The sequence below is a fragment of the Cupressus sempervirens genome, chromosome 1 (genome assembly GCF_028749045.1).
Source record: "Cupressus sempervirens isolate cs-2001-9-10 chromosome 1, ASM2874904v1, whole genome shotgun sequence".
Lineage (NCBI taxonomy): Eukaryota > Viridiplantae > Streptophyta > Pinopsida > Cupressales > Cupressaceae > Cupressus > Cupressus sempervirens.
This window is the reverse complement of record NC_143118.1, coordinates 860,190,203-860,217,073: the sequence shown is the minus strand read 5'-3', so window position 1 is coordinate 860,217,073 and position 26,871 is coordinate 860,190,203. Positions and strand designations below refer to the sequence as shown.

General features: G+C 33.2%; 1 pseudogene; it reads left to right on the top strand.

Moving 5' to 3' along the window:
* Positions 1-285: 285 nt before the first annotated feature.
* LOC149580564 (uncharacterized) lies at positions 286-6,390 on the top strand (annotated as a pseudogene).
* Positions 6,391-26,871: the final 20,481 nt, after the last annotated feature.

Sequence of the window (26,871 nt, the reverse complement as noted above, 5' to 3'; positions counted from 1 at the left end):
TATATGTTTTTAATTTCAATTATATATGTGAGAGAAACAAGAAAAAATTATAAAAATAAAAGAATTTATTTGTTAAAAAAAAAAAAAAAAAAAAGTGATATAAAACACGTTTTATGGTTTTGTGTGATTTTTGTTTTAATAAATAAAACAAGATTTGAAAAAAATGAAAAAGGTGGGCAAAGAGGGGGAAAATTTAAAAATGGTTCTGAAAAGGAGAGCAGAGCGCAGGTGCTGCCTGCCGCGTGGCCAAAGGGCGGAGGAGATGGTCGGCCCTGGTCGGTGGAAATGGCAGGGTTAGAGATTTTAAAAAGAGAAGAGGATATGGATGCGGGCATGGCTGCACAGGCGGCAGTTGCCGTGTGGCTTGGACGCAGGCCACGTCGAAAGGTTTACGTCGGGTGTTATGGGGGCAGCGGAAGTGGTGTAAATGGGGTTTATTTTGTGTGCGGCAGTGAAGAGGGCGACGGCGGAGTTGCAGATCTCGCAGTGAAGGCAGGCAGCAACGCAGATCTCGCAGTGAAGAGGGCGTCGGCTGCAGTGCAGACTGCTGGCGCGCGGCAGTGCGCAGTGGCGCAACTGGCTCACGGTGGCGAGAGGGTGTCGTGCGGCGGCGCTTTTGGGGATGCGTGGTGTCACACGGCGGCGCGGGGGTGGCGTGCGAGTGGCGCGGCCGCCCAACAAATGCAATGCAAAAAAAATAAATGTGTGCTTTGAAAAAACAACAAAGTTATTAGATTTATAAGGATGTAAATCCTATAAAAACATGTATGTTGTATGCTTGAAATTTTCAAGAGCATACAATAAATAAATATAGAAGAATATATTAAATTTTTTAAAGAGTAGGAAAATTTTGTTTAAAAGGAGTATAAAAATTAGAGAGTTATTTAAAACTTTACTCATGCAATACTTTTTGTTTTGGCGGCATGCCATCCAAAACAAGAAAAAAAATTGAAATTTAACAAGAAAACCCTTTGGTGGCAAGCCTTCCAAAGAGGGTTAGTAAAAAAAAATATGAAACTTTACAAGAAAACCCTTTGGCGGCAAGCCTTCCAAAGAGGGTTAGTAAAAAAAATGAAACCTGCATACACAAGATTTGTTAAAAAGAGCTAACATCACAACACAAACTTCTTCTCTCAATAACGTCTCCAAATAAGGTGTGCTCCAATGAATGACAACCTTCACCACAAAACTTAAAACAAGGATTAGATAGCCAAGCTCTGATACCATGTAAGAAATGATAATGTTGAGCAAGGAACGAGAAACAATCCAAGTAAGTTAAGTGTGAAACAATGTTACCATAAGATAAGCAAACTCCAAGAGCATACACCAAGATGGTTCAACAATGGAGACAAGGATTTATAAGGGAAAAGAAAAGAAAACCCCTTGTGAGTATTATGAATGAAGGCAAATGCCTAGAGAAGAGAGAGAGAGAGTGTTGGAGCAAAAGTAGCTCAATACAATAACATCAAGTGCTAAGAGTGTGTTGAAGAAAGAAGGAGGATCATCTCTTATATAGAGATGAGAGAGGAGTTGCATTTGTAACTCCCATTTCTATGAATGCCACATTCATAATAGGTGTGTGCAAAGTGTCACAATCCTCTTAAGGAGGATAAACTAAATAAAGAGATAAACAAGAGTTGTCCTTACATGTGGAACAAAGCACAAACAATGACATGTCCTCCACATGTATACAAGAGGAAAAACTATATTTGGGGACCCTTGGAATATCCCAATTAATATATCCAAGGAAAGATTAACCTTTCTAATAGTTGATATGGAGGTAATTGCAAATTCCCTTATAACTATACAAAGAGAAGCCCTAAATTTTTATTGGCTAGAAGATATCACCTATAATAAGTGGAAAGAAGAGTTTTTGTCTTAGAAACAAATAGAAGGAGGTGATGAGGTGGAGGATGACAACAAAGAAGAGGGTACAAAAATAGAAGCCACCTCTGCCACCAATGATAAAGACAAAGAGGATCCTTAGGTAGTAGGAGATGACTCATCACTATCACATTTGATAGCCACCTATCCTGAGAAACCAGAGTGCTAAAGGAATTTGATCATAATATTTTGTATTTCCAAAGGGAGTAACAGAAGTGGGCCCACAAAGGAATGTTTTACGTAATAGTCTTTCTATTATTCGCAGTGTTGTCTTGTTGTGATGGGTGTATGTAAAAATTTGTAAAAGACACCTATCATTTTCTCCTATCCTAAGGCTTGTTACATATCACACTATATAAGTGAAATTCTAGGGTTAGAGAAAGGGTCTGAATTCTATTTTTTTTAAGTGATATACTTAGTCTATTTTTGGTCCGTTGTTTGGAGGAGGTTTGTGATATATTTTCTCTGTTAGTTCCTAAGAATACATGAATAATAGAATAGAATGATCCCTATGTTTCCTCCTAAGGTCATTCTGAGTTTAATATAAATGATACAATTTTCAAAGAAAATGAATAAAAATAATGAGTTGTCCCCATATCAGTTCTTTCTAAATTTTGTCTCCTTTTAATTACTTGGTTACTTTGATATTGTATGAGTAAAGGCTTGTGCAATTGAATGCAATCCAGTTAGGTTGTATATCTATTCATCACTGCTATTAGTTCAATGGATTAAGTAAAAGATATGATGAATTTGATAAGGTTGTTGTAGTAGTAGAAAGGATTTTTGAATGATGAAATCTAATAAGAATTGTTGATAAAATTTGTTGTAAGGAAACAAATTAGATCTAAGATTTTGTAGTAGACTCTAAACCCCAATGGATTAGGCATTGGTCAAGTTGATTTAGTTGTAAGACAAATATGTCATAAATGGTTATCAAATGCAGAATTATAATCAATTTTACTTTTATTTCCTATAGATCTTCAAAGTTGGCCAGTACTTATTGCATGGAATTTTTCAGCTTCAATTAGCCACTATTTCTCAGAACACTTATAGATCTATAGAAGAATTTTGGCTAGATCTGTCATCTGGGATGTGTTTAACAAATTGTCATGAATTATGCATGTATTTGAGGATTTGAGATGAGAATCAAAATGAAACTAAAAAATCTTCATATAGTGTTTCCCAGTCTTGAACCATCCCTGGGTATACCCACCCTAGTTTTGTAGAGCCTAAAGAGTAGAAAACCACCCTTGGTTTTGTTGAAGTTGGGCCCAAATGATTTGCACATACAATTGTTAATAAGAATTGGCTAGCCTTTAGATTGTGTGAGTAACATCATCTTGGTATTGAGCATTTTGTTTCTTAGTAGTTTTAAAACACCAACAAAAGGAACAATGGAAGAAACTTCAGAAATAGAGTGAATGATGGAAGAAATGTTAGAAATGATAGAAGGAACCATGAAAGCAACTCTGAAACTAACAAAGATAATGAGGAAAAAAGAAATGTATTCAGTGAACTTTGAGATGAACTTAATGAGGTATTTGTAAAAGGATTGGACGTCTCAAAAGATAAGTTAGATGATGGTGACATAGGAGATTGAAGTCAGTTATCAAGTTTGATTCAATTAAGTTGAGTTAGAAGCTTGTTTATAGCACCAAATTTTGAAAACTTAATTTCGAGATCAAATTAGAGGTAGATAAGTTGGGAAAAGTTGTATCAAGATAAGTTTAGATGGTACCTAAGCTCGTTGTAACTTGGAGCTTATCTAAACAAGTAATGAAGGAAGTTCAAATATTAATGAATTGTCAGCCAAATCCATCTATGTAGCCTACAAGACATGTATTGAGAAGAAACAAATAAATTTTAGTGAAATTCTAAGAATGCAACTTCTAGAGAACCTAAAAAAGATTAAGAGGACTAAGCATAGTGTGTTTAAATTTTAGTCACTAATCAATCACATATTCTTTCATTGCTTAAAAGATTTCCATATTTGTCAGTCACAGAGATAATGAGTAGTGATAGATGCACAATGGAAAATATCATAGATATATGTAGAAGACATCCTATAGATAAGATATTGGATAGTGGAAAATTGATTATGAAGACATTTCAGAATGAAATGAGACAGAGATTTAGAATTGCACCTACAATTGTAGATAGATTTAAAGATGACATTTTTAATATAGCTGATACATATTATACATATATTGAAGCAGTAAAACCTTAGGAAACATTTCTTGATCCCTTAGGTTATGGATTAAATGATGATATAGCAGTTGGATACATTGATTTACTATTGAAATCTAAGAAGGACAAATCTAAATATAGATTTGGAACATATGATGAGATTATCCAGTTAGCTCATCAAGCATCCTTGGAGAAGGCTTCTCATAAGAAAATAGAAACTATTATGAAGAAAGCTTTATTAGAGGCTGATATGACTAAGAGTGAGCCTGAGGTAGTTAGGAAAACCATGAAGCAAGGTATATTGAATATACAACCCTTGTTAATATCTATTGCAGAGACATCTTAATAATAGAGCATTTTGTATGTAGTAGTATCAGATATGCAACCTAGTAAACCAAAGAGAAAATTTGAGAGATTAGTGGAAGTAGTGACAACAAAGACTAAAAGGGTCAAGCAACAAGCCACTAGACCAAGCAAGAGGCAAAAGACATTGTTGACAATTGTTAATTCTAGCAATGAAGAAAAAGAAGAAAAAGTCAAGCAAGAAAAGAAGGTGACAATGTTAAAGAAATCAGTAGGAAAATCTTGCCAACCCTAGAAGCCAAAGATAGAAAAGATTAACTAAGTGATTTCTATTGAGGGAAAATTTATTTAGCTGAACAACTTTTTTTTATTTGTATAACAATTTTGAGAAAGATCATATAGATATCTCTACTATGAGATACATTATAGCCAACAATATGAAGCTAAAGGATATTGAAGGCATAGTAAACCAGAAAGTCTATGATAGGCTTATTGAGAAGAAGGAACTAGCAAGAGAAGAAGATTTAAAACTTTGGAAGTCTATGCTAAGAATTATTTGCAAGACTGATGATGAAGAAGAGACTAAGATATTATTGAATAATCTTGCAACTTACCTAAGAAATAAAGTGAGACCATTTTTGTTTATGGTGGGTAAGAAATACAAGTTAAGAAGTGAAAATATGGCAAAAATAAGTTAGATGTTAACAAAATCTAAGGCAACATCTTCACTTACACCCAAAACCTTAGAAGTATCAGTAAGCGGTGACACTATACAAATAGATTAGACTAATGTTACCATTAACATTAATGATACTAATTCATTTGAAGGTTTCAAATAGAATGAACCTAATATCGAGGATATTGAAGATAAACTAAGGAAAATTGAATAGGAGAAGAAATTACTAGAAGAAGAGAAGAGAAAAGTAGAAGAGGCCAAGAAAAAATTGCTTCAGGATGAAAAGAAAAGAAAGCAAGGGGAGGAAAAGAAAAGAGTAGCAAAAGATTAAATGAGAAGTAAAATGGAAGAAGATGAGAAGAAGAGATCAAAAGAGGAAGAGAAGAGAGAAAATGAAAGGAAGGAAAGAGAAAAGAAAGAAGAAGAAGAGAGAAGACTCAAAGAAATAGCCAAGAAGAAAAGGGAGGATGACACTAAACCTTTTAGTTCATCTACTTGGCTTTCACTTGCCAATCTAGAAATTGATGATTATGATCAAACTGACTTGATCTCATCCTTGTCACAACTCATTCAAAAGAATAGAATAGTAAAGAGCCTGACAAGGATAGAATCATCAAACAGGCTTAGTGAGAAAGAACAAGAGCTCAACTCGAGTATGGATGAATGGTGGGAGGATGAGACGCAGAGATATTCAACAAATGGTGAAGATAGTGTTGGATCTCTTGATATGCAAGAGCTCAGTAGGGCTTTGTTGTAAGTTGGTTACATGGTTGCTCATCCATCTAAGGGTCAAGATGAGGGCAATCATCTTTAATTTGGAGAAACAAGTCAAAATGAAGTTGATATTCTGGATACTGGCTTGCTTGTGGTTCCATGTTTTTTTTATATCTACTCACAAATCAAGTCACGACCATCTTGAGGTAGTGGGGCTTTGTCCACTTTGTGTACATTTGTGGATTATCAAGAAGCACATAATTATGTCACTGAAGATACAAATGATGAAACCTAGGAAGGGGAAGAATATGAGCATGTCAGGAATTTGAATGTTGATAGAACCTTTCTTAAATTCAAGCAGCGGCTTGATTGGTACCCAGAGTAATGCATCAGATATTGCTTTGGAGGTCAACTGTTGTTGGCAAATAAAGATCAAGGAGATCTCAGTATTTTTTCATTATGCAAAGGACCTCAAGTTTATGAAATGTAATCTACTATATTATTTTTAGTAGGCTTACAAGGATTCAGAATGTTTGTATTTAGAAAATAATTGGGAATGGTTGACACTTTTTGTGTATACTTGTGCCCAGAGTTGTTCAAGTTCTAAAAAGAGTTGGGGTGAATGAACCCATAGCATGGCACACTCACAGTCATGTTTTAGTGTAGGTTGGTACTAATGTATGACCATTCTCTACATCACTAAACCTCAATATAGACATGGATGTTGATGTTAGAGGATTTTGGTCACGCTGTGGGAAAGTAGCATAATTGATCTAATAAGCATCAATGAGTTTGATTCTCCTCACACTATCATAAAACCTACTCTTGTTTAAAACTATTTAAGCATGATGTAATGCAAGGAAATCAAAAATGAAGAGGACAAAGAAACCAACACCCAAGTTTGAAGTCGATGGGTTATTCTCCAACTGCTTGATAAAATATGAACACCATCACCGGGGCAAAGTCATACATAACTTCATTGTAATTACTGTGTGCTCATCAATGGTAGTCATTGGACTTCAAAATGAAGTTTTGATAGTAATGGAGCCAAGGTCAAGTGCAAATAGAAATGAAAACCAAATAATAGGTGAGATGTTTTTGAAAGCTTGGGAAACTATGTGTGTTCGAAAGGAAGAGCACAAGAAGTGGCTCATGCCAAGAGTACATGTCAGTGTGCTTTGAAAATTGGAGTCTCACAATGATAAGACATGCCTTGTCATGTCGAACTCTAAAAGAGTTCAAATAATATATGTTGATTTGAAAGTATCATAATGTGCAAATGTTCCCCTCCATGTTGAGAATCAGACTATGAAAATAGAGAACCCGCAAAAGCATTTGGCATTGCATTGTCAAAAAATGCTACACACCATGTATCCTCTAAACATTGAAGTAATTGGGATACTAAAGAATTTTTAATGTACTTAGCCAAAGGAACAAGAACACAGAAGTGGATTGCAAAACTATTTGGAAAATGGTCATCATTTTGAAATATTATAGAGGTCATCAAAGAATAGTGTAACATGAAAAAATTCCAATAAAGACTTATTAATTTCCAAACATTGGTAACTGAAATCATACTAGGGGTAGTTAAGTGAGGAAGATACAACATTTGGCAAGCAGTCAGCCTAAAATATGTCCCCAATGCCACAAAATATCTTATGTTTGGGTAGATGTGAATGATTCGTCAAGAATTCATTATATCACGCAAATGTCTCTAGAGAATTTTAAAGATGAATATAATTCTGAGGTATCAACATTAAAAGTATCAAAATTTAGTTTTCAAATCTGAGCCATATTCTCCTAAGGAAGAATTCATAGTAAAAGAAGATGCCTTAGAATTAGTTATTCCAAGTGAAAGGAAACTAACAAAGATAAAAGATAAATATGAAACTAAAAGCCAAAGGGGGGTTCCTTTTTGGTCTGGAAGTTCTACAGCTGCTAGAAGGAGAAGACAGTGTTATTTTGTGATAGGGGAAAGATATTCATTTTGTGCAGATTGACTGTGATAAGGGGATAGAACAATACTATTATTATTTTATCATGTTTCTAAAATAAAGAAGGATATAAGTGTGTTTTATTTTGCAGTCATATAAATTTGCATTTTTTATCTAGAAGGATTTTGAGTCCTTTTATTTTTGTTTTCGATGCAGTTCTTTATTACTATGTTGAATGTGATAGATGTAGTCTTGTGGTTATTTATTCATGCTTTTGCATAATGATATTTGCAACTCTTCCTATCTCTTCTATAATGCAAAAAGTCAAATAGGTGATCATAGGGTTATTTATTTTCTTTCTCTCTTTAGTTGTTAATCTAATAATCATATTTATTCCATATCGATGGATGAATGTCAGAAAATCCTTTGTGTCTTTAGGTTAAAGACATAATCAATTTGTTGCATTCATTGTATATCTTTTATGAGGGAGTTGTACCTCTTAATTCAAAGGAAGATTATCAATAAAATGATAATCTATCCAATTGTTAGTGCATTGTGTTCTTCTTTTGAAGCATATTGAGACATTGTTTTCATTTCTATCCAAAGGACAAAACTGTTTACTAACATGTAAAATGTACAAGTTGTAATAGATGTAATATTACTGTATTTTTGTTAAGTTTTTGTCACTTAGCCAATTTTCCCTATTGTGTTGCCATAAATTCCAAATGGGGAGATTGTTGAAAATTAGCTAATGGAGATATGTAATTGTTTTCATTTATGGCAACACATGATGTACATGCTTACAAAAAACCTCAGAAATAATGATACTTAGCTTTTGGTACTCCAAAAATTGTCTAAGTATGAATTTGGTATATAAGAGTGTAATTTTTTTTATAACTTGTTGTTGATGGCATATTATGACTAGCAAAGTTAGATGGAGATTGTATACATGTTAATCATGATGTGTATAACCTCAAAATTCAATATAGATTGTACAAAAAAGAGATATTTGTGTTTTAAATAAAATAGGACAACAAAATTGAAGGAAAGGGTTACTTCGTTTACAAAATAATTACTTGTCCAATTAGGGCTAACATCCTAGATGTTTACTCTAAGTTGGAAAAGTGTATTGTGGTCTTAGCTAACTTAGAAGCAATTTTTGTAAAGGCATGGTATTTATGCAAAGGCCATCTTGTGATGAGAAGTGTAATTACAATTGTTGTAATTGTTATGTTGATCAATTGTATGTGAACTTTTTTGAAAGTAATATATAAAAAGTTTTTTGAAGCTATTTTGAGATCTGAGATCAAGCTAAAGATTAGAGATCAATAAAGGAAAATGTTACAGTACCTTTTTTCCAGAAGTTTGATTACTTATTTCAATAGTGATCTCTTCTTGTAATTGGAAGTGCATGTTTGGGTAGTGGGCTGTATAACAACTCCTAACAAGGCTGGTACAAGTCTAATAGGTTTAGAATCTCCTAATTGTGATTCAGAGTCTCCTAATAGGGACTCCTTCTGCTAAATTTTCTCATTGACTCCTAACAGGGTCTATCCTCTAACAAGGAACTTGTATATCATTATATTATCAAGTGGGTATCATCCCCACCAAGGTTTCCCTAGTTAACAAAATATGGTGTCATGAGTTATCTTTGTGCATGGTTACTATTATTGTTCAACATTATTTTATTACTTTGTTATGTTTGATTTAAAGTAAGAAATAATATCCAGTTGGCAAGTAAAGTTTGTAGATTACTAATTCATTCCCCTCCCCCCCCCCCCCCCCCCCATCATATTAATAATCGTTATTTCTAGGAAAGACAACTCTCATGGAGATTAAGGAATCCCCTAGGAGAAATGTAATATTTTGGAATGTTCATTCTACTTCTAGTAATCAAATTTATGGATTTTTAAATATAGAACCACTGTTAGGCAAGAACATGATAGATGTTCTTGAGGAGTAGCTAGAAGGATCCTATGAGAGGTATGTTAAAAATAGGAGTCACTAAAGGAGATCTATGTGCTGGAGCAAAAAAATCTTAAGTTAGAGAATGAGATAGTGGTCTTGAAGAACACTACCAGATCTACTACTAAGATTGAGGACAAGTGCTTATAAATAGAGGGTTATGCACCTGAGACAAAGGATTTGATAGGCCAAGCTATGGATATTGATGAAGAGGAATTGGAACGTAGGAAGAAGATAGAAATCAGAACCATCAAGGACTTTTTGATTTACAAGGTAAATTCCTTGACATTTGTTTCTCAGAATGTGCATAGCAACTATCTTGTTTTGCAAGGGGAAAAATATAAATGTTCTAAGGAAATTTCCTTGATATCTCCCTTATTCATCACATGCAGCCCCTACACCAATTCTTTGAGAACCTTATGCCCATGCTTACCCAAAAGGACTTACCAAAAGGTAAAATTATTTCTATTACAAAGTTGATCCATAAGGTAAAGAAGTTAAATGGTTTCTCTATCGACAATTTGCAATTAACTCAAAATAAAATGAAAACAATTGCCATAGGAACACCAAATTTTGTACCTAGCATTTTGGATAATGATGGAGGAGTCAAGGAATGGCTAGAATGGTTGTCCTCTTTTTCAATGACATTTTGAATCACTCTAGATTTATGACATACTCCAATGGTGAGACTGACATTGTAGTAGTATATGATTTAATTGACATGTTATATAAACTAAGGTTAGAGATGGGTGAGATAATTGTAGAGGTTAAAGCTATAACAGATGCTAAGTGGAACAAGTTCCTTGAAGAACTAAATGGAATTAGAGATGTCAGTTGGCTAGATGTGGACATTGATATATCCATCTAGGAATTTATAGAAGCAATGAAGGCCCTACCATTCAAGGATAGTGACTAGGCAATTAAAGACACAGTTAAAGGTAGAAAAGACAAGTGAAGAAAATGCAAGGAAAGTGACAGTTTGTTAAAGTACAAATAGTTTTATGCTGAAGACACCTAAGGAAAGTGTCACCTACCAATTTTGCAACTGCTTCCCCAATTTTGATTGAATACAAAGAATGTTTTGTAAAATAAAAATGTAATAATATCTTTGTATTTTCTTTCAAATCATTTTTTGACATGTGTCCTCCCATATGAAGCTTGGTGCAGTCCTTATCTTATAAAATAATTTTGAAGATGTGGATTAAGTAGTCGAGTTCTATACAATTTTAGTGTTATACTATTGTAGTTGGTCCAAGTTTCTTTGTTAATTGTATGTTGTTTCATATTTGGACTCTAAGAACACAATGAATATTGAATGACATAATTTGTCATATATTGAGTCATATTCTGAGTCTTATAGCAGTAATGTATGCTTTTAAAGGAAAATTAATACAAAGAGGAATTTTTGAATATCTATGTCCCTAATTTCTATCTTCATTTCCATCTATCTACTACTTTGAGATTGAATGAGAAAAAAAAATTCAATTTAATATAGCTAGGATAAGTTGTATATCATTTCATTGTTAATTTTAATTCAAGGAATTAAGTAAGTGCTTCCATGAATTGATAGGGTTTCTAGGTATATGGGAGGGATATCATAAGAATGGATTTTAGGGTTAGTAGTTGATAAATTTAATTGCAAGCCAATTAAATAGGTCAAGATTTACTAGTATGACTCTATATGGAAATGGATAAGGCACTGGTCATAGATTTGTGATGCAAATTGATATAGTCATGTGGTTGAATGATACTCATTTAAATCAAAATCAATTGTCTATTTTTGTAATGAAGAACTGAATTGCTGGTCATTCCCTTGTTTTAAAACCTCCCATGGAGTCTATAGTTAGCTATTGTAAGCCAAAGAGCCAATTACAATTTCAAGAATATTGTTTACCAATTTTTTCTATAAGTGGTAAATCTGTGAAAGAACATTAGTAAAAAAAGCCAATTAATCCCTAGGTGCACCCACCTTGGACCTATAGAACCTAAAGTGTAGAGAGTTCTTGTGCTTTGTCATGTTGGTCTAGATCTAGAATAAATTTTGCTAAATATGGGAACTAGCTAATCTTTAGGCATTTATTGATTTTATGCATCCTAGTGTTGTTTTGGAACCTATTATTTTAAAACACCAACATGGTGTATTATTTTGTGATAATTTATTCAATTTGAAAATATTTACTTTCTATTTATTTGAATCCCTTACTCATGGGTTTAGTAATCAAATATTCAATTGAGGGTTTTTACTACTCAACTACAATTGAAGAGATTATTTTTTGTTCTATTAAAAAGTGGGACAAAGTGGAAAGTTCTAACCCTTCTCAGAGTTAGATACTTTGTTCAGGTATGATGTCATCCAAAATTTCTCAAAATGTTTTTGTACATAATTTGTGTAACATATGGTTTACACCTACATTATTTTTGGTACCCTAACTTAGGGTTATCATGTAAGGCGATGTTTGATTAAACAATATATTCAAGAACAATAATTTGTCAAATTGTTTTCTTGCTTGGTTATCTCACAAGTTAAAAAAAATATTCATTGTATAAATATGTAAGCAATATGACTAAGTTGAAAGTGCATATTTATATATTTATGTAAAGAAAGTATTCTATATTTGTAGTTATTGAATATCATATTGCATCACTCAATAACTACTAGCTTTATAATTGCAAGTTTATAATGCATTTGTAAGGTTATTATTTATTATTATCACACATACTTTATCTATTGAGATACAAGGGTTGATGATCCTTGTAGTTGGTGCTAATAAATATATATTTATTGAGTTGGTGCTATTAGAAATGGTTTAAAATAACTAAGAGTGAGGGTTAATTAGTTATTCAAGGTCTAGATGTCCTAATAAAAAAAAATTCTTCACCAAGTAAAGTAAGCCCATTAAATTTTTCATGCATCCAGCTTAAACTTTTCTACTTAGCAAGTTACTAAAAATCAACATGCAAGAATAACACATGAAATATCAACACATAACATAGTGATTTATGTAGAAACCCAATTTGGAAAAAGCCACTAGTAACATGCTACTCAATTCTCACTCTTCTAAAGTGATGCTCTACGAAAGTTCTACCCCGTTAAAGGCTACAACACACTGTTAAATGTGATTTGGTTAAAGGATTTGACCACCCTATTAGAAGTGGGCCTAGTTAGAGGACTTTAGAACATTCACTTGGAATGCCACCCTATTAAAGGATTTACAAATGGCTATTAAACCAACCTATGTCCATAGGATTTTACCCTAACTAATGCAATTGTTAGAGAGTAAAAATAAGTGCTTTCGACCTGCTACAACTCACAACTCAACTTCTAGATTTCAAATCTTAGTTCAGCACACAACATTGCCTAACTTTCAATCTTTGTAGCTCTAATAGCTTGTCCTCCTTTCAATATTTGTCTCCTTGAGTCTCCATGTTTGATGTACCATTGTAATCTCCTATATGGCCACTTATTGAAGCAGAGTCTCTATGCTCTATTCTTCCTTCTTAATGTCTTCTCCTTGACATCCTTTAATAACTTCACAATTTGGCAACCCAACAACTCTTACTTCTTGGCCTGTGACTCCTTAAATAGAAATCTAGAATACTTTTCTTTCTCAAATCTTCCATCTTTTAATTTTAGTTTGAATGGATTACATAGGATTCAATGAATCTAACCCATATCTTGTCTCTTCTAGAAACATCATGAAGAGTCTTCCTAAATTTGCCCAAAAAATGGTTTATATAAAATTCTATGCCACCAACTCATCATCTTTATCCTGTTAGCTTAAAGAATAAATTTGACAATTGAGTGTCAATACACTTAACCAAGATCAAAAGTAAGTGTTGAGTAAGATAAAGTGTTGAGTGATAACAAGTGTTGAGTGATAACAAGTTTCGAGTGATAACAAGTGTCGAGTGATAACAAGTGTCGAGTAATAACAAGTGTAGAGTGATAACAAGTGCCGAGTGATAACAAGTGTCGAGTGTTAACAAGTGTTGAGTACAACATGTGCCGAGTGATACATTTTTGTTTAGGTTTCGAGCTATCTAGGAAACAACATGTGCTGAGTATTAGAAATACTTTAGGAGCCGAGTAACTCAGTAGATTAGCATAAAAGTTTGAAATTGCACAAACTATGATGCAAATAGTTTTTGCAGCCGACAGAAGGTAAACTTTGAGGGATTTAATGATATAATTGAATCTTTTATTTTTTCCCATGCAACTCACATGCAACCAACAAGAAAACTGATAAATGGCATGCAACCAATCAGTAAATAAAACAATAATTGAGCGGGAAATTGAGATTCAATATGGATCGTAGATCTAAATCAAACCCTAAGTCTTTGAAGTCTTTATAAGGAAGACAAAATTTCATTGTACATATATGGAAGGATATACAAGGGTGCATAAGAAAATCTATTTTCAGAAGCAAGGGTTATCAGATCACAAAGGATCAAGATCAGGAGAAGGCAGAAAAGGAGCCTGCATTCAGCAATCAAGGATTGTAATATATTAGGTTTATTGTATCTAATACTCTCTAGCAATTGTATTAGAATGAAAATCCTATGGTGATAGGTTAGCTTTACAGCTATTTTGTAAGATCCTTTTGATTAGGTGATTAAAATCCTTTAACTAGGTGACACTTCATGTTAAGTGTTTGTAAATCCTCTAACTAGGTCACTATTAATACAGTGTAAAGCCTTTAACAGGGCAGGCCTTTAACAAGGCAAACCATCAGAAGTGGTTGAACAATATTGCTGCAGTAAATTTTTGTGGGTATCATCCCCACCCCAGTTTTACCTTCTTATTCTTGGAGGGTTTCTAGGTTATCAAAATTCTGGTGTTATGAGTTATTGATGCATGAGTTTTGTTACATGTTTATTTGATGTATTTACATGCATGCAACTTACTTTCAGTTAAAAGTTTTATTGGCTAAAGTTTGATACTTATGATTCACCCCCCCTCTCATAAGTACTCTTTCCATATTTGAATATTCCAACAATTGGTATTAGAGCTGGTCAGGTTCTCACAAGGAAAAGCCTAACAGCTTGGAGGAAAAGATCTAAAGATGGAAGCTTTCAAACTTGAGAAGATCATTGAAAATTAGGTGATAGATGTGCAACTTGCTCTGCATAGCTTGGAGGAATTCAAAAACAAATTGAGAAACTCATTAAAAAAGAGGAAGGATCTAGCCATAGCTAAAAATGATATACACTACAAGGAGATTGATACCACCAACATATTTTCCAGTGGAGACACTAAAGAGTTTGATGCAGCAATAGCAAAACTGATAGAGAAAAATAAAATTCAAGCAGATGAGATAAGAACTCTCAAGATGGAACATGAATCACAAGCTATAATGATATTTGAAATTACTGAACAAAAGAAAAGAGTAGTTGATGATAAGGTCATGATGGAAAATGACAAAAGGAATCTTGCAAATAGACTTGAAGAAAAATGTACTGAACTGACAAGGATCTCAAACATGCAGATGGATACACTTTCCCAAATGATGAACCTTCATCGTGAACTCAATGTAAAGGATATTGAGATTTCTACCTTGAAGATGCAAAATGAACAAATGCAAAATGAATTGAACAGAGAAAAAGAGGTAGTAGAGAATCTCAACAAATCAAGTGAAGCAATCAAGTATTTTGAACAGTTGCTGAAATCACCAAAATCTGCCCATGATACATTAGGACTTGGATATAATAGCACTGAAGTTGGAGAATCATCAAAGAGTGGAGAACAAAGAAGTGAAAAAGGTAAAGATGTTAAACCTACATGTCATTTCTGTGGAAAGAAAGGACATACATCTAATTTTTGTAGAAGCAACAATGCCCATCAGCATGACAAACCCAAAAGCATAAATCATTGTCATAAATGCAAGAAGCAAGGTCATCAAGCATATGAATGCAGAACCCCAATTATCAAGACATCAAGATTTGATGGAAATTGTTATAATTGCAAAAAGTATGGAAATAGAGCTTTTGAATGTAGATCAAAGTCTATGTGGACAGTAAATCAACCAGCGAAGACATCAAACTATGAATTTTGGGATTACAACACCAGGTACAGCTATCACTATTGTCAAGAATATGGACATATCCCAAAAAATTGCATAAGAACACATTTTAGAGGGAACTAAAAAAGATGGTTGAGTCAAACCACATGTTTCAGTTGCTTAAAAATTGGTCATGTTAGCAGGAATTTCCCAACAAGGTCAAAGGCATCAAGTTCTAAGTTCGGCAATAGAAAGGCAAAGATAGATGTTGGACATATCAGAAGTGAAATGAATAAGCCATGGAGGAAGAAAGATGATTCTAGCACATCAAGTACAGAGATCACTTCACCTAATAGGTCAAGTGATCACACTTCATCAAATTAAGCAAAGAAAAAGTGTGAGAGATTGATAAACCAAGTTACATCATAGATCAGTCCTAAGACATATAAGAACTGCAAAAATGAAATCAGCATAAACAAAGATACTAAGTCAAAATTGAGAAATTTTTGAAGATATGTCAAAGTTGCCTTCAGGAGTCGAGTTGCTAACAACGACTAAGTTGATAGTTGATGCCGAGCTATTAAATATCAATAGGAGCCAAGTAAAGTAAAACACAATGGGAGCCGAGTCATGATGAAAACTTTTAAGTGCCAAGTAGACAGTTGGCAGCATACTAAGCATTTATTACTCTATTTTGAAGGGTACATAAATCCAATTTTTGATCATTTTCCCACCATTCGAACAAGAAGTAGAGCCAAAAAAGAGCAGAGAAGATCAAGATCAGCTTAGAAGCCATTTGTGAAGATTTCAACAATGATTCAAGACAAATTTCATCGATTTAAGGTATTTTACTTAAGTGCCAAGCTACGTAGGACTTATAAACTTGTTTAAATTATAAACCCTAGTTTGGCAAACAATGGCATCTGGGTCAGGAAACACTAAGGGTATAGAGAGTCATGAAGTTTAGTTGGTCAGCAATGAAGTTAAACAACCTGAATTTATGCCCATTCCAGAAGTAGCATACAAGAATGATCCTGCAGATGCATTATCAATTATTCCAGATAAAGTTGTTATGGTCCAAGATGTTTGTAGATGTTATAATTGCAAAATAGGTGCCATAGGAAACTTAGAAATTCATAATGCATATGATAAACTATCTGAAAACAAAGTACTAAAAAATGAGTTTTCAATAATAGAAAGAAAAGGATTGACCAAAACCCTAGCATTTCTGACTGTTTTCAAAACTAAATGGGTACAGATAGTTTTGAGTGAAATAAATGATGGAGCTTTTTGGTTAGAGTCAGGACTAGTAAAATTCACCAAGAAGACTGTTCATAGGGTTACTGGAATTCCAACCCTAGATCGGCCAAAGACCTTGCGAAGTGACAAAAGGGAAGTAATAGAGAAAAATATAGGTGCCAAATGGAACAATAGAGGAATGACTATCAACACAGTCATAGATCCCCTACTAGATTTTGTTGTGAGAATCATTTCACATAAATTCTATCAATAAAGAAGGTTGAACAGTGTACCTTGTATAGCAGTTGATGTTTCATACAAGATAATCAAAAGGGATCACACTTATGATCTGGAAGAGCTCATGTTTCAACAGATTAATGAAAATCTAGGAGCTATAAGGAAGAGAAAGGGAGCTCAATACAAATTTGGATCAGTTTTGATGTGTATGTTTTTCTATCTAATGAAAGAATTTCCTTCTATGGGTAAAGTAAAATGGAATCCAGATAAAACAATTGTTGAACAAATTAATGGATACATTGAACAGATGGGTGAAAATTTTGATGCCTAAATGACTGGTTATTTTGAGGACTTCAAAAAGTCCATGAAACAAAGAATGAGAATTCCAGTCTCATTGACTAAGAAATATGAAAAAGATATTTGTTTTCTTGTAGATATAGATTATACTTACATGCAAGAAGTTATACCTAGAATAAAATGGGTTAGGCCACTAGGTTATGAACTTAATGTTGATCAAGCCTCTAAAGCAATAACAACTCTACTTATAGAAGAAGCTGATAAAAATGCAAAAAAAATTGGAACCTATGATGTTGTCAAATCAAAGGTGATAATAGATTTGAAGACTAATTCAGCAGTAAAGAAGAAAGAGAAAATGGTGAGACAAATCAAAAGAAAATTTGGCGTGGAAGAAGAAGAAGGAATAGCAGGAGAAGAGGGAGAATACATTGAAGAAGAAGTAGATAAACTTCAAGGTCAGACTCAAGGGTTACTAGAAGACAAAGAGGAAAGTGCTAAGGTAGAAGAAGCCAAGGAAGCACTAGTTAAGAGAAAGACCACAACTCCTATTCCTAAATCCAAGGGTAGGAAAGTACATGCCCCTACACCAAAGAGACCTACCACAAGGGTTGCAGCACAAAGAGCCCAAGAGGACGCAAAAGGAAAGAAGAAAGACTCAAAGAAGACTGCTGCTGAGTCAAAGAAAAGGAAATTTATTCCCTAGCCTAAAACAGATGAGGAGAAAATAGAGTCAGAAGACAATAGTCAATTTCAAGTGGTAAGACACAAACCCCAGACTGCTGTTGATAAATTATGTTCAAAAATTAGAAATAATGATTTAAAAGGTCTAAAGAACCTGAATTTTTCTAAACTCACCAAAGAAGAGCTAAATAAATTAAAGGAATCTGTGTATGCTATGATGGCTGAGTATAAGCACACACCTCTAGAATTAGATGAATCTATGCCAAGAGAATTGTATAAAATTGTAGAGGATAAATGGCATTTTTGTTTGCAAATGGAAAAAGAAATAAGGGATTCAACATTAGCAAGATTGTTGCCTGATTTGACTAAAGATCAAATAATAAATGCCGTAAAAAGGCATAATAACAGATTCACTCCCAAGTATAGAGCATTCAGCATATTGCAGAATAAAATTGAAGAGGTAGTTACTAAATCCACAAGATTGTGGAAAATAGTTTAAAAGAAAATTGAAGATGTATATAATGAAGAATATAAGATAGGGGCAATTGCCAAGACAAAGGAAAAGAAAGTATCAGAAACCAAAGAAAAAGAGAAGGAACTAGTGGAGAAGAGTAAAGAAGAAAAGGAAGAAGAGGCACATAATGAGGAGAAAGAGGAAGAGAAAGATACAACTGAGCCATAAGATCAAAGTATGCAAGACATACAGGTATCTCCTCCTAGTCCTCCTCATGCCACCATCACACCTACAGATATTATAAAAATAAAGGATGTTACAGATACTTCAAATCTAAACATCAATCCATTAACTGAAAAGGATTTGGAAATCCTTGACCAATCATCACTAGTAGAAAAATTAAGTTCAAATCCTATATTGGTCAGTGTTGATGAATTATAGAATCCAAAAGTCAAGGTAAAAGCACAAGTGCCACCTTTGACCATACAAACTACTGTTATTCTATTCCTTCCACCACCACCTCCACCAAGTATAGTCACTTATACACTCCAAGTGTTGAGTACAACAGTAGGGGAAATAAAAGAAACATCTGAACAACCAACAAGTTCAACCCCACCTAGAAATAATAAAAGGGATATTCAAGCTGAAGAAAAAGATGAGACAAAGAAGGAGGAGACTGTAATATAAAATTGGTTGCATTACCAAAATCTGGTACTCCAACACAAACTCTTCAGCAGTCGAGCACAAATGGATTACAACTGAAAATTAGAACAGCAGGCTCGAGCTCATCAAAGGCAGTCAGGAAACTTCACTATGGAGCTCCTGAGCTTGATGAAGAAATAAAGATCCCATATTATGAATCTAGCACTCTTACTAAAGAAAATATTAATGAAATTCAGAGTGCATTGGACAAAAGAAGGAGACAAGAAGCACTAAGAAAGGAATACAAGCATAAGCTTACATTGAATGAAATTAAAGATATATTCATAGAAGCTTTTTGCTTACAATCTCCAGATGAATCAAGACCAATTATGGAACAACTATCTGATATAGTTGACCAAGTGACTAATGAAGACTAGGAAACAAATGTCAGATTGCTTGAATGGTCAAAAAAGAAGTTCCAAGGTAAAGTAAATAGTAAAATATCCAGTGATATAGCACTGTCTAAAGAGGAACTAGCAAAGAAAGTTATAACAGTTAAAATTGTACTAGGAAACATATTTTCCCTGTACAACAAGTTTTGTGATTTTTCCACATTCACACAGGACACTAGCCAGAAAATACTGAGCTTGGAAAACAAACTGAAAATTTCTAGCATGCAACTCCCCATAGATCCAGCTCAGAGTGAGAAGCATTTTGTCCAATCGCTTCACACACAAAGAGAGTTAGCTATCTTAGCAGTAGAGGAGGCAACCACAAAAGAAAAATTGATACAAATTCAATCATCAATTACTCCTCATTTGGAATTACTTCACAAGGAGCAGATAAATGCAGAGACAGTCCTCAGGAGAGACCCCAATCTTTCTTCACCTGATGGACTTGTACACCTAGCAGCAGAGATTGCCATCCAGCATAAGACATTGGATGTCGCATTAGCAAATTGGGATGCAGCTCTGAAGGTACTACTTGAAGTAAATAGCACATTTTTGGCTAAGCGTGGCATTTCATTGTAAGACCCTTGACATAAGTGTCAAAAAGAGGGAGAATAAGTAATAAGAGAGTAATAAGAAGTGATTAAGGGGGAGTTAAGTACAGGAATGAAATGATAAGTATGATAAAAGGGGGAGATAGCAAATTTTGAATGTAGGATAAATTACTAAGTCACATGGATCTTAATTAAGTGTTTTTGCCACTCATGTCAAAGGGGGAAATTGTTAGCTTAAAGAATAAATTTGACAACTGAGTGCCAATACACTTAACCAAGATCAAAAATAAGTGTCGAGTAAGATAAAGTGCCGAGTGATAACAAGTGCTGAGTGATAACAAGTGCCGAGTAATAACAAGTGCTGAGTGATAACAAGTGCCGAGTGTTAACAAGTGCTAAGTACAACATGTGCTGAGTGATACATTTTTGTTTAGGTGTTGAGCTATCTAGGAAACAGCATGTGTCGAGTATCAAAAATACTTCAGGAGTCGAGTAACTCAGTAGATCAGCATAAAAGTTTGAAATTGCACAAACTATGATGCAAACAATTTTACCTTCTTATTCCTGGAGGGTTTCTGGGTTATCAAAATTCCAGTGTTATGAGTTATTGATGCATGAGTTTTGTTACATGTTTATTTGATGTATTTACATGCATGGAACATACTTTTAGTTAAAATTTTTATTGGCTAAAGTTTGATAATTATGATTCACCCCCCCTCTCATAAGCACTCTTTCCATATTTGAATATTCCAACATATCCTCCATCTAGTTCACAAAATTCAAGGTAACCAACTTGTTAGCTTAGATCTGGTGAATCTTTGACTTTTCAAATAATGCAGTAGCTCGACATCATTGAATTTTTGGTGCTTGGCACATACTATGTTACTCAGCACCAACTACATTTTATTGATGCTCAAAACCTACTATAGATTCACTCGGCATCAACTAAGTTTTTATGATGCTCTACACCTGTTACTTTTCTTGGCACCTGAACTTCCTCAGCTCCTTCTATTTCACTCGACACACACTAGATTTTGCATTTTCTCAGCACTAACTAAAAATTTGCTTGGCATGAGCTAGCTTGCTCAACACCCACTAATGAACTTAGTCAAGCTTTGCACACAACCTTGTTACAACTTGTACTTCTAAAGTTTCTAAATGTGGCCAACCTCTGTATCTTCAAGCATATTATCAATACATCATTTTATCATTGTCTTAACTGATCCTTGTACTTCATTACAAAACCATAACTCAACCTTTCCCTTAGGTACTTTTGTTACATCTTGTTGATTAAATCATCTTCATCAATCAACTAAGTGATAGTACTTGGATCTTATAAGAAATTGTCATTCCAGCAAATAGCAGGTTTGACATTAGCGACAAAATAATGATTGAAAACATTATTTATCAAAAATCTCCCTCTTGCAAAAAATCTCCTTTTTTTTATAGTAATATTTTCAATCAAATTCCAATAGGTGCCCTATAAATCGATAAAGATACAGATTTGGAGTGATTTTTCTTTCCCATGAAGGTTTCCCACTCAACAAATACATGTGTTATCTGATTATTCATTTTGTCTTATTTTTATTTCATTTGATCATTGCATTTACATTTTTGTTTAGAATTCTGCATAACCAAAACATATTTATCCCATCTTATGGTTGTGTAATGCTTGAATGCCTTTATTATTCTTTATAATAATCATAATTCATTGTTTAGTTTTCCTTTAATCCTTTTTACAAATTTAATGTGTTAAGGTTTGTACTTGTGCATTTTTTAAAAGAACACTCAAGATTGTTCACACATTAATAGGAACAATCACAAGATTGTTTTAAATATGAGAAGATAATTTATACATATTCAATTCAAAACAAAGTTAATTATCCTATTGCATATACATATCACTTTCACTATAAAAAAAAAGGCTAGTTTCTTAGTTTGTGTTTCAAGTTAAATTTTGTAAAAATATGTTCACTCTGATTTCCACCCTCCTCACAAGGTGAATTCACTTCCAATGATTATGACCTCTAAACCTTACTCAAAACCTATCAAAACTTTTCTATTCACTATAATTGACCACATTCAAATTATTTCCTCACTCTATCCTACTAGTGGCATCATTTTAACCCAATCCTAACTATTTTTATCTATTCCTTCTATCAATATTATTTATATTGTCCCTACTCACTCTGTATTTTCTACTCTCCCTAAACCTCTTCAAAATATCTATAAACCCTCTCAACTCATCCTAAACTATCCCAAACCCACCCTAGCCTATTCCAATCTACTTTATGCAACTACACCATTAGCTATCAACGAACTTGATCAACCTTCTTAGGTGTCAACTAGCCTTATTAGCTCAATCAACTATCAACTAGCTAAATCAACTCATTTTGTTTGGTTATCCTAACCATTTCCATCAATTTATTGGTTACACTCATCATATGTCCAAGTTCTCATTTTCTTGGTATAGCATCCAATAATTTCTTGTAGCTTAATCAATTATGTAGCATCATGAAATCCTTTGTTACTCCTAAATTCATTTCAATATTGTCATTGGTGCAAACTTGTGTTGAAGAGTAAAGTCAGTGAATACAAGGTAGATAGGTTAGTGAACCTTATCATTGAAGAGGACATAATTACCAAATATAGATAGAGACCAAGCATTCATATAGATACTAGCATATCATATCACTAAGTGAAGTATTTTTCCAAGAAAGTATGTTACAAAGGAACAACATGTTTAGTCAAGAAAACTAGAAATGTCTACCAAGAAAAATAGGATGAACATAAGATAAGAAATAGTTTATGAAGATTAAGAAGATGATTAGTTAAGATGTATTGGGATTGATGCATGATTTTATTGATTTCAAGAAAAAGTTTAAACCAATGAAATAAAATCATAATGTTTTTGAAGATAAGGATGAATAAAGATCGTTGATCTATTTTTTGATGATTCCAAAAGGATCTAAAACCTTAATTAGATCATATATTAAGAAAGCTACATGATGTCTATATAAAGATGGAATGAGAATATATCATAATTTTTTGAGAGTGTGACAATTTGAAGATATAGTGAAGTTATAAATGAATAGAGCTACCAAGTAGAGACTAAGGATGAATTAGGTGAAATCAGTCACAAGAAAGTGATTGATCAATACAAAGAAGAATGGATTTGAACATACATAAAGGTAGATATATTATTCCAGGTCATTTATAGAAGGAACACACTTTTGTTTTTGTATTCATAAATCTCATTTAGTGGATAGGCATTAATAAGCTTTTTTATTGTAAAATCTCCTAATAGAGTGCACACTTAAAGAGTATTTCAAAATCCTTTGACAAGGTGGACTTTCATAAGTCTTAATGTATTACTCCTAATAGATAAATCACTAGAAGTGATATCTTTGTATTCTCTAATTGAGAACCCTTTATGTTGTAGTAGTGAAAGATTTTTGGGTACCATCCCCACCATAACTTTTCCCTCTAACCAAGGGTTTCTGCGAGACCAAATCATTGTGTCAAATGTGTTTATGGATGTGTGTTATGTTTTTATGGTTATAGGTACTTGTTTTGTTTACTGTTTTTCATAAAAATGATGTTATGATTATGCATGCAAATTGAGATTAGTAATCAAGAGGTTAAATATTTATTATGGGTTAAAAGTATTAGAAGGTACTGATTAACCCCCCACCCCCAAAACCTTGCATTCTAAACAAAATTTCAAACAATTGGTATTAGAGCCTTATCTTTTATTAAGAAGTTTAACCACTTGAGGGAAAATATCTAAAGAGATGGAAGTTTACAGACTTTAAAAGATGATTAAGAATTAGAGACTTGAGTTAAAAAATTTCAATGGATTAGATCGATGAAATGAAAAAGAAGCTAAAGAATTCACTAAATATAAGGAAGAAATTAGCACATCACCTAGATGAAACTCAATATTAAGAAGAAGAACTTGAATAACTATTAGAGGGTAGTATGTCTGATGAATCTAAAGATATTATATAAAATTTGATAGAAAAGAAAAAAACCTTCACTGAACAGATAAAATAAATGAAGAAAAAATAAGAAGCCCAATTAGTGAGAGTGTGTGAAGTCTTGAAACAAAAAAGGGAAGCTAAGGATGACAAGAGAATGTAAGAAGAAGATAAAATAAAAATGGCTACAAGACTAAATGAGAAAGATGTCAAAATATAGAGGTTGACACAAAACCACTATGATATGGTAAATCACCTACTTAGTCTTAATCATGAGATTGGTAGATAGATAGAAGAGATTATTGGATTAAAATCAAAAAATGAACAACTAAGGAATATGAAAAGAATCGAAAAGGAAACTGATGAAAAAAATGAAGAAGTTAGAGCAAAGAATGAGGAAATTTGATGAATAGTTAAGAAATTGGAGAAGACCAAGAGATATGAGTGGACTAGGCTATACTAAGGATTCTACAACTAAGAAAGGGGAATCATCAAAGAAAGAAAAATTGAGAAATGTATATGCAACTCAAAAAAACTAAGAAGACAACATGTTATCATTATGAAAAAATGGATCACACAACCAACTTATGAAGGAGCAAGGTTGGTAAGACTAATGTTACTCCTAAATATGATGGATATTGCTATAAATGCAATAAGTATGGTCATCAAGCATTGGAGTGAAAATTAAAGTTCAATAAGATTCCAAATCAATAGAAATTTTATGGTTATTGATACACATGCACTAAGTATGGTCATAAGGGATAAGATTGTAGATCATAGGAGAAGAAAAATTGGATAATGAGCATACAAGGACATATGGTCAACTAGGATTACATTACAAGGTTTACATGTATAGCATATGGAAGGTATGGTAACACTACAAAAAGTTACATTAGGATGCACATGAGAGGAAGATCTGGTAGTTGGAATATTCTATAATGACATATTTTCATTTTCATCAATTGGTCACCTAAGTAAGAACTGTAGATACTGAGCATCAACACCTAAAAATGAAGACACTAAAGGAAAGGGAAAGGTTAATATTGATGATATTCAAATACAAATAAGAAAGACATGAAGAAGAAAGACAAAAGATAGTGAAACAATAATTGGATCAGTTGGTGACACCTAATCCATAGGATTAGGTGACTCCATAACCTCAAACTAACCCATATAGTTGTGTATGGGAACTATATTTAAAATTTAAAATCATTTATTAGATCCTTATAATCATGAAATGATATTCAAATCAAGATAAGACAAGATATATTATGATAACTCATATAATTTCAAAGATTAGTAAGGTCAAAAGATAGAACCAAGTTAGTTGGATAGTAAGAAAAAATAGAGTGTGAATTGACCAAGATTTTTGTGGTTGATAAGAAACTTGGTTGGTATGTAACTGAGGTCAAAAAAGTAGCATTTATTTCACCCTACCTAACCCCTAAAGGCACTTTCACCAATAAATAGGGCATTCGACATTTCATTTTTCACCTTTTATATGAGAATATATTTAGCAATTTGTATGTACAATGGAATTTTGAGCTATACTTTGTGCATTTGTTAAAGATTCAAGTTGTTTGAGTGATTTGGAAAAGAATTTGAGTTTACCTAAGCTAGTTCATCATTATTTGTCAAAATCCTCATTTTTTTAGTTACAAAAGTGACATCAAGTTCAATACAAGGTAAGACCTGAAAGGTTATTAAAGTAAAATTGGTCAAGAATGATGACTATGAAGAGCCCAACTATAACCTATATTCTAAATTCACACCAAAAATTGATAAAACTAGAGAAATTTCATTGTTTCCACCTAGGGTTTTGTGTGTCTGAGATATTTGATCATATATTCATTGAAAGACTGGAGAATTTGGTGCAAGCATATACAAAATTATGTGATATGTTAGCATGAATGTTGATGATACTACTTTGGGGGAATATCCCAACAATTGGAAAGTATTGACATGTTGCATTCATGACTATGTTTCTCATTCATGTCAACATAGCAGTAAGTCTATGAAGATTTCCAAAGCAACAAAGAGAGGTTGTATTTGTATGGACAAGGTGTTACTTGTATAGTGATGCACGGTCATGGACATATTTATAACTATGTCATAATTATGTATTTTAATTTGCAACACAGAAGTCAAAGACATACAAAAGTTGTACCTGATTTATAGAGAGCATTACAGAAATAGAGGATTAGGAAAGTATTTCCTAATGTTTTTTTGCTATCTTACGTCTGACATGCAATGAAGAGATGCACAGTCAGTTAGTGATTGAGGAAATTACGAGTGCACAAGCCCTAGTATCGCACGTATGAAGTTTTGTATAGACTATAAGCTGACAGTGCTAATGTAATTGTAATTAATTAATTATCTTAGTATAATTAATTAGGAAAGCCTCAAGGCCAACTCAAGAAATTATTTTTGTAATAATTTGGTATAGCTATGATACCAAATAAGAATTTTCCTTAGGGAAAAATCACCCAAGATCAAGAAACTCAAGCACAAGCACAAAAGTAGACCAACAAGGTATGATCAGAATAATAATATCCATAATTGATTTATTATCATTAATTGTTCCCTTATGTACATACACACTAGGAGTGCCTGAATATAAAGGCCTCTAGAATGCTTCTATAATGCCTAGGAGTCAACACACTAATAATTCTTACA